Source organism: Arvicanthis niloticus, chromosome 16 (assembly GCF_011762505.2).
Source record: "Arvicanthis niloticus isolate mArvNil1 chromosome 16, mArvNil1.pat.X, whole genome shotgun sequence".
NCBI lineage: Eukaryota > Metazoa > Chordata > Mammalia > Rodentia > Muridae > Arvicanthis > Arvicanthis niloticus.
In genome coordinates, this window is record NC_047673.1 from 57,236,312 (window position 1) to 57,244,967 (window position 8,656).

Sequence of the window (8,656 nt, forward strand, 5' to 3'; positions counted from 1 at the left end):
GCTAGGCGCTCTAAGTTGAAAAGGATTTTGAGGAAAATAATATTCTGTTTTATTAGTGGTGTCTGCCATGGTACATGGTAGACTAATGCATCTTGCCTGCTTATCACAGCCTTGTCAGAAGTCCAGATGACCCAGCCATGTGGACATTGCTCTTATGTCCTGATGCTGGTGTCCTCTGCTTTGTGGTTAAAGGACACCAGGAGCAATGGAGACTTGGAACCCAAAGTAACATAGCATTACACTCTGGGAAGCAAGACTGTACTGTTAAGCCATATCTTTTAGTTTTAGGGAATGATCATGGAGGCCATTTTTAAAAACTATGTCATTTGAGCCTTGAGGAAGCTAGGGCTGGAGAAGCCATTTCACTTGATAAGAGCCATAAGACAATTTTAAGGCAGAGTTGGAGTTAGAACTTTGCCCCACTTGTCTCCCAGAGGTATGACTTGAAGTTCTTTGAGGATTAAAGACTCCTTCCTTGCTGCCAGTGCCTGAATTGGCCCCAGGCCCTGGTAGCCATGGGAGACTGGTAACAAAGCTGTTTTGGGACCTGCCTGGCCATTGCTGACCTTATGGCCATTTGCACTGGTTGGTTCTTTAACTCTGGCTCCATTGGGTGTTGTGAGATCAGACATCTCTAGTTCCTCAGTGCTCAGAACTTCATTGGGTAATTTAATTTGAGAGACATAATAGTGAACTGTGAAGCACACCATCAAAGCTTGGATTGGAATACAGTGTTCTTCATCACACAAGGCACAGAAGTGGAGACTCTTCACTTTTGTCTAGAGAACCATAAACCAGCCCAAACATTCATCTCTAGCTATCCAATGGCAAGAGCCTATCCAAGAGGACACAGGGTCATATTCTTCTATAGGCCATTCCTCATGTTGATCTTGACCTCATTTCAGCTAAAACGAGCCTGGGAATGTTCGTGCCTTGCTGTGGTTATCATTAGCTTTTTGGTTTGTATTACATGTGCTTTTATGTCCTGCTCCATGGCACCCCCAAGGTTTGAAACAACAGAAGGACAAGCATCTTCACCCCCATGCAAAGACTCAGTAAGATACAGAGAGAAGAAGAATCTCCTACCATCAGAAAACTGAGCTCCTCCACTCCTTTCCAGGGCAGGTCCATGTTTAGTCTAGGACTTCCTAAATTTACCGCTGTGTTTTACTTAGTTCCCAGATTTGTCCTCCGGGTGAAGGCCAGTAGAAAATTAAGAGTAGGCTGTTGGGAGAAGCTGACAGAACTGGGTTTCTCTCCTCCTATGAAGACAGAAGCAATGTGTACTGTGGGAGCTGGGCAGTTGTGTTCTTTGCACATGAATGGCTTTGGCTTGACCACAAGGTCAGTGTTGCTCTAACAATAACTGGGATTGTATGGAATGAGTGAAATTCAATGTGGCAGGCCAGAGTACTTAATCCTTCGAGCCTCATTTGAGAAGCTGGTTGTCATTCCTACATCCATCGGTTATCCATTCGTACTCTCTGTGTGAAGCAGTACATATTAATTTCTGCATCCTTATCTAATATCCAGGATAACATACTGGTCATAGTGTCTAGCATGCAAGTGCTTCATACGGTTAACTATCAATACAATTATTACAATTAAATGACTTTCTGACGGATTTTTGTTTGAACCTAAGAACAATAGTTCAAAATCTACCTTCTACATAAAAATTTCTCCATCAGCTCTAAAGTCTTTCTACTCTGCACCATCATACACTTAACTCACCTCTACTTCCTTCTTTCCTTGATACCCACAACACTCAACCAACTATCAGCACTTCTCTGAGCCCCAGGATGTATCGTCAACAACCTGCTGGCTGCATGTGGGTGGAAGGCACTCTAGATCAGAGTGGATGACGACAGGATTCTCCAGTGAGTGTGGAGATCAACAGGGTAAACTTGCTAGTTGGAGACAGAACATCTGATGATGTTCCAGGACAATGACAGACCTTGTTTCAAAGGAGGTGGGTAGTTTTCCTGAGGATGACACCTCAGGCTGTCCTCTGACTTCTGCACATACACACACAAGGACATACACACAAGAACACACACACAAATACACATGTAAGGACACAAACACAATAACACACATACAAGAATAAATATACAAGAATGTACACAAAGAACACACACAAGAACACATACACACAAGAATATACACACAAGTTCTCTCTGTCTCTCTGTCTTTCTCTCTCTCCCTCTCTCTCACACACACATTCACATACACATAAACACACACAATTCGATTGATCAGGATGTGGCATATCTTTGGGAAGTCATCATTTAAACTACTACCTATATCAAGCAACTAAAATTAAGTTTACATGTCCTAGTCACACTTTTGATAGTATAGGATTTGTCTTACTTTTTCAAAGATACCATGAGCTGCTTACCAGTGGCATTATTATACTTCATGTGTCTCTGGTACAAATTAAAAAGCAGTCCAATCTGGCTTCCCTGGCCTCTGCACAGAGAAGCATGCTCACATCCTCACAGATCATTTCTCCTTTTCCTGTTAGTCTCACTCACTAAGAGAGTACATTCATAAACCCAAGGTGCATTTGTAGACCCAAGGAGGCACAAAGCTAGCACACAAAACTACAGTCTGCATATTTTGTGATGTTGTGGTGAGCACCAAGCATATCAATTTCTGCTTGTGGCATTTCTAATAATGAGGACATTGAAAAAAAAATTAGTTCTTCCCCGTTCTCCATATTTCCATTGTAGTCAACATCATTGATAAATAAAAGTACCCTGTATATTTCTAAAGATTTAACACTTTTCAGTTAACCTAGTCCATTCTCTGGAGTCTTACCACCAGGCTGTTTCCCAGGTTTTGCATCCCTCAAAGTCTAAAGGGAAAATGAAAGGATTTCTAAGTCTATTTTTCTGGAGGAATCACCACACCAATGAACACAGATGAGCTTGGGGATAAGAAGGTGTATTTAAATTGATCAATAAGTAGTTCAGCTGCTCTATGTGTTATTCCTCTGAAACAGAAAACAGGTTCAATATTTCACATGCCTCTCATTTTTCTTTCTATTGGAAAACATGGCTTGATGTATCACCACCATTCTGTCTCACCCTGACACACTGAAGTCAGGAAGAGAAAAGTATCTGTTAATCCAGGTCAGCAAGATCCCAGGAGCTGGTCCTCAAAGGCCCTAATACCTGGGTCCTCACTTGATATAACTTCTCTATAAGGTCTCCTGTAAAGCCATTTCTGAGTTCTACCAGGTCCTCTGTTACCATCCAGAACTCCAGGTTCTGTGGGATCTTTACCGAAGAGGTGTACTCCGTAACCCCATGGTTAAATCAGAGTATCTTTCTGTAAAGTCTGAGGGATGCCATTATCACAGTACAGGAATCCGAACAGCCCCAGGAGTGAACCATGGAGAGGCTCTGGAGAAGTGGCTCACCACACAATGTTCTCTCCAGGTCATTTCTAGGACAGGAAAGAACTGCATGACTGTTCAACCTCCAAATAATTGCATCAGATTTACTGTTAGACATGATGTCAGCCCAGGGCAAGGCTGTCTATTGTGTCAAGACCAGCTGCATTCTTTAGAGGACAGTAACGAATCTCCAAATATGCAGGCTCAAAAATAAAGGTTATTTGCTGTGCATTCCCTGCATCAAGCTTGTAACATTACCTCTTCACTAACAGCTTGTTAGGGATTTTGATGTATTCTGTTTCCAGTTTTCCTTCCCAGTCTTTAGTCTACTCACTTGCAAAGTACTCTTTGTTGTTGTTTATTTTGTTTTGTTTTTGTTTGTTTTAATTTTTTAAACTTTAAAAATGTTATCAAATTATAAGAAAAAATCTACCCTTTAGTCAAGCACAAGAAATTCTGTATAATAAATATATTTGTGATAAGTCATTGGATCGAGATCAAGTGCAAAAATACATGGTCAGTTTTTGCAACCTTAAATAGGTAGGAGAATAGGATGGTTAATAATTTAGTGTTTACTAAAACTGTCAGGCAAAATACTATATCCTCTATCATCAAGAAGCATTTCACTCATACCCCCAAAATAAAAATAAGTTTAAAATCACATTTTCTTATTGATTTTTGCATGCAGTGTTAGTAGAGCATTTATCTTTCAGAGAGAACAGTAGGAAAAGTTATATGATTTGAGTATTCACAATTGAGTAAACATTTTCTCCCTAAAAAAATGGAAAGGGAAAAGAGAGGAGGGGACGAAGTTTCATGTCTGTTGCCATAATGAAACACCCTGACCAAAAAAAAAAAAAAAAAAAGCAACTTTTGGGAAAAGGGTTTATTTTAGCCTACAAATGAGAATGTCAGGGCAGTAACTTCAAATAGGTGGTCCCATCTCATCCACAGTTAGGAGCAGAGAGAAATGGATACATATGAACTCACATGCCCTGTGCTCAGTTTGACTTGTTCATACATGCAGTTCAAGATTATCTGCCCAGGGAATGGCTGCCCACAATGGGCTAGGTCTTCCCACATCAATTAAGATAGTCCCTAAAAACATGTCCACAGGTCAACCCACAGTAGACAATAACTCATTGAGATTCTGCAGGTGAGTGTAGGTTGGGTCAATTTGACAATTAAATCTAACTACTAGAGAGAAAGAGAGGGGGAAAGGGAGGGAGGGAGAGAGAGCATGCGCTAAATGAGAACAGATCTATTCTAGTCAAGTTATGAAGACAGCAAGATTCCTTACATCAAGTATGACAGTCATTTTATGTAGAAAATAAGAGAAAGGGATGGTTAAAATTCATAAAAACAAAGAAAGAAACCAATATTAAAGAGACTTCTCAGTAGTCCCTTCCTCCTTCCCAATGGCAATTTCTGTCTTTGTGTCCAGTTTCCACTTAATATCCAAGAGACAGAACCTAGACGAGATGGCAAAGAAAAAAGATGACAGACCACCAGAACCACACAGAACACGGTTCATTTCTTTCCCCAAGTTTTCCTTTCCTGGCTTGTTCACTGGGCCAGTTTGCTCAAAACTTCAGTTTACTAAAGCCTGGGCTCAGTAACAGTGATCCCACAACTTTCAAGCTGCATGGCACCACATGTTTAGAAGGAAAAAAAACCATGTAAGTACTTCTGCTGCTGTGTGTGCTTAAATATTCAAAGTCTCATGGTCCTTTATCAGCTCCACAGAGCTAGAGATACAGTTTCTGTTGTTCTTCCCTGTGTGATATGTGGTTCCTCTTCCTTCTGCTTTATATTCAAGGTTCTGAGGGACTGGTCTCCATAGCCACACCCACAGGTCCAAGCACAAGGCCCCTGCAGAAGTCTTTATCTTTCTGTCTCTTTCTTTGGTGTGTATGTGATGGGTGTGTGATTATATGTGTACATATTTGTGTGCATGTGTCAATGTGGGTATAGGTGTAGTTGTTTAAGGACAGCCTTCGGTGTTGATTCTTCCTTGTTTGACACAGGGTCTCTTGATTGTTGCTGGGTACCTCAAGCAGGTTGGCCTGTGAGTTCTTATGATTCTCTAGTTTCCTCCTCCCATCTTGTAGTAGAAACACAGTGATTATAGACACAATACAGTGTCCAGCCTTAGAAGGGTTCTAGGGATCCAAACTCAGGTACACACACTTGTATGCCATGTACTTTACCCACTGAACCATCTCTGCAGCCCTTGTTATTTATTTTGTGTGGTGTGAAATTGTCTTTGAGACACTCCTTGATCTCGTGTCTCTGTATTCTTTAGAAAGAGATGAGACATAAGGAAAAAAGAAAATGCAGACACTTTAAGGATGCTTCAAACCCACAAATACCTAGCAGTTAAGGGAGGAAAACAAAGCTAAGTCATGAGAAACGTGTTTTATCATTTGCATTATTTCTTTGAATCACAATTCGGGGAATTCTGGTTGATTTTGAATTCTAGAAGTCAAATTTTCAAAGAAAGATGCTGCCTGTCTTGTGCTTTAGCGACAAAAGGACACAGAGCATCAACCCTTTGGGCTGGGTGGATGACAGCTGATTAAATGCAGACTGTTAAGCAGATCATTCAAATAGACATTCAAATGGGCTTGCTGACTCAACAGGTTTGTGTATAACAAATGTAGCCTGAAGAACAGCTTAACTCACACACTAAATCCTGGTCCATTAGCAAAAGCAATGCTGGAGATTACCTCCCAGTAGCCCAAGCTTGGCTGCTTTGGACATGGTATTTTATATCTTCGAAGCTTAAGAGATAACAAGTTTCTTAAAAATAACATCTTTCTCAGTATGTGTTTCTTATCAAAACTGTAAATTCTCAGAGTAATCTTTCTGTTTCTCTTGCACAATGTAGAGTAAAAATAGAAGGTGATTTGAGACACCGTGTGTGATCGCAGTGTAGGGCTGAAATTAGAACAGCAGTTCTCAAAGCGCCGTCTACACTAGCAGCAGCAGCACCTGGGAGCCTTTTAAAATGCAAATCACCAGGCCTCCCTAGATCAGGCTGTATCAGAAACTCTGCAAGGAAGGCCAGCAATATGTATTTTAGTACACCTTCCAGGCAATTCTGACAAAAGGCAAAGTTCCAGAAACATACTTGTTATTTACTACTGATTACAGTAAGAGCAGGATAAATTGAAATTACTGTGGGATATATATATATATATATATATATATATATTTATAAATATATATATATGTATATAATTTGTTGCTCTCAAGTCTGCTATGCAGCTACATGGAACATGTTTGGAGTGCCATAGCCATCAGCACTGAAAAAGTAAATCTTTAATTCAGTCCATTAGTGTTTTCCTTTCAACTCCTGAAGAAACATTAGATCTGAGAAAAAGACAGCACACCTACACTATTGACACTGTAGATTATCCCTGAGGAGGCACATAGTTTCAGGTCCTGGATTCACCTGATCGGCTGGGGCAATGTAGCTTTCACAATCACCAGTAAGTGCTTTAATTTGAGAAGCAGAAGAGAAACAAAACTAAACACAAAGGACTAAATGACAATTTTTCATTTGCATATAAATAATGAAAATATTTAGACGAGTGAAGGAAAGAATAAACAGCATACAGTATCGCACATACATACTCAACCCTTTCCAACTGAGGCCCTTTAGTTTTAAATGCGCTCAGGCTAGTGCTAACATTTGCAACCATCTTGAAACACAGCAGTGCAAACTAAGGCAGAGTCAAGGAAGAGCCTCCGAATAACCCGAAATGTGTGATGAATCAGCTGCTTGTGGGAGCTTAGTAGATATGTTCCCATTTCTCCGTGAGCTGAGCTTACTAAGAGGAAAAGCGAGGCCTGTTTGGGGCTGATGTGACAGTATGTTGACTTCCTCTAAAAAGTGCACTGTGTGTTGGGCTTTTAATGAGAACCTGGAGTAAACTTTATTTCCCAAGGAATGTATTCAGCAAAACAAACAAACAAATAGAATTTAAAAAGCTAAACCCCTTAGCTGGGCTTTTATATTTCTTTCCTTCTAGACCCTAGATTTGTGATGGACTTTGGGTCTCTAGAACTTTTTTGATTTCCCCCTCTGGCTCTTGCTTTGTCTTATCTCTTATTTCATCAGTTTCTCTCTCTCTCTCTCTCTCTCTCTCTCTCTCTCTCTCTCTCTCTCTCTCTTCTGTTCAGTATTTGCATGAATGTCTTTTCTTATTTGGAAGAAAGCAGAAAGTGCATTTTAAAGAAGTTATTAACAGTTTCTAGGAAAACAGTCTCATGAACAGGAAGGAAAGGGAAAGGAAAGGAAGAGGAAGAAAGATTGTTGACTTGAGAAGTAGCTAAGTGACTGTAGTCTGCAGATAGACATGGGAGAAATGAACTGGCTAACCTTGGAGACATCTATGAGTGGAGAAGCCTCAGAGGATGCAGAAGCTTTCCCAGGGTGGTATCCTGGGCTTTTGTCAAAGGTATTGAAAGTAAAAGTTATAGAGTCTCTTGTAATGAGTATAAAATGTACGCCTCAAATTGTTTTCCTGTTCTGACCTATTTTAAAAGAATACCACAGAATGAGTAAGAACTTTATCATGAAAAGTCACTTTCTTCTTTTACTAAAATAAGATGTTATGTGATCATAGGGAGGTTGGAAGGAGGAGGTGAGGCACAGAGTTAACAAAACCAATGTCAGACAAGGTAAAAAATCAGAAGAATTTTTAAAAAAAAAAATCAGAAAACCAATGGAAAAAATGGCTTTAGGAAAAAAAATATGTCCCAATGATAAGGAGGAGCAAAAAATGAATAGGTATCTGGTAGAAAAGAGGGAAACTGAGGCAGAAAAAATATATATATAGGAGTTGCCTTTAAGACAGAATGTCTGGGAAGAGGCAACTTCAGGAAAGGAATGTTTATTTGGTTTAAAGTCCGAGCAGATGCAGGCTGCATGGTGAGGAAGGCATGGAGCAGCTGGCTCTGTGGTGGTGAGTGTGTGAGGTACCTTGTCACATTAATTCTAGAGTCAGGAAGCCAACAGTGCCTAGCAGGTAGGATGAATTCAAACCTACAGCCCATCTGCAGTGATGCTCTTCCACTGGGACTCCTAAAGGTTCCAACCTCTGAAACAGTACCATCAGGTCTACAGAAGACTTCAGACAGTGAGCCAAAGGGAGCATTCCACATGGAGATCACCGCTGCTGCCCTCCGAGTATCCTAGGAAGGCACACTGCCAGGAGCTAGAAGAGAAGGGGACGGAAGACAATCGGC

General features: G+C 40.5%; 1 protein-coding gene across 4 annotated transcripts in view; it reads right to left on the reverse strand.

Moving 5' to 3' along the window:
- Psd3 (pleckstrin and Sec7 domain containing 3) overlaps positions 1 to 8,656 on the reverse strand; it is a 515,401-nt gene that overhangs the window by 498,997 nt on the left and 7,748 nt on the right. The gene's annotated exons all lie outside the window — the stretch shown is intronic.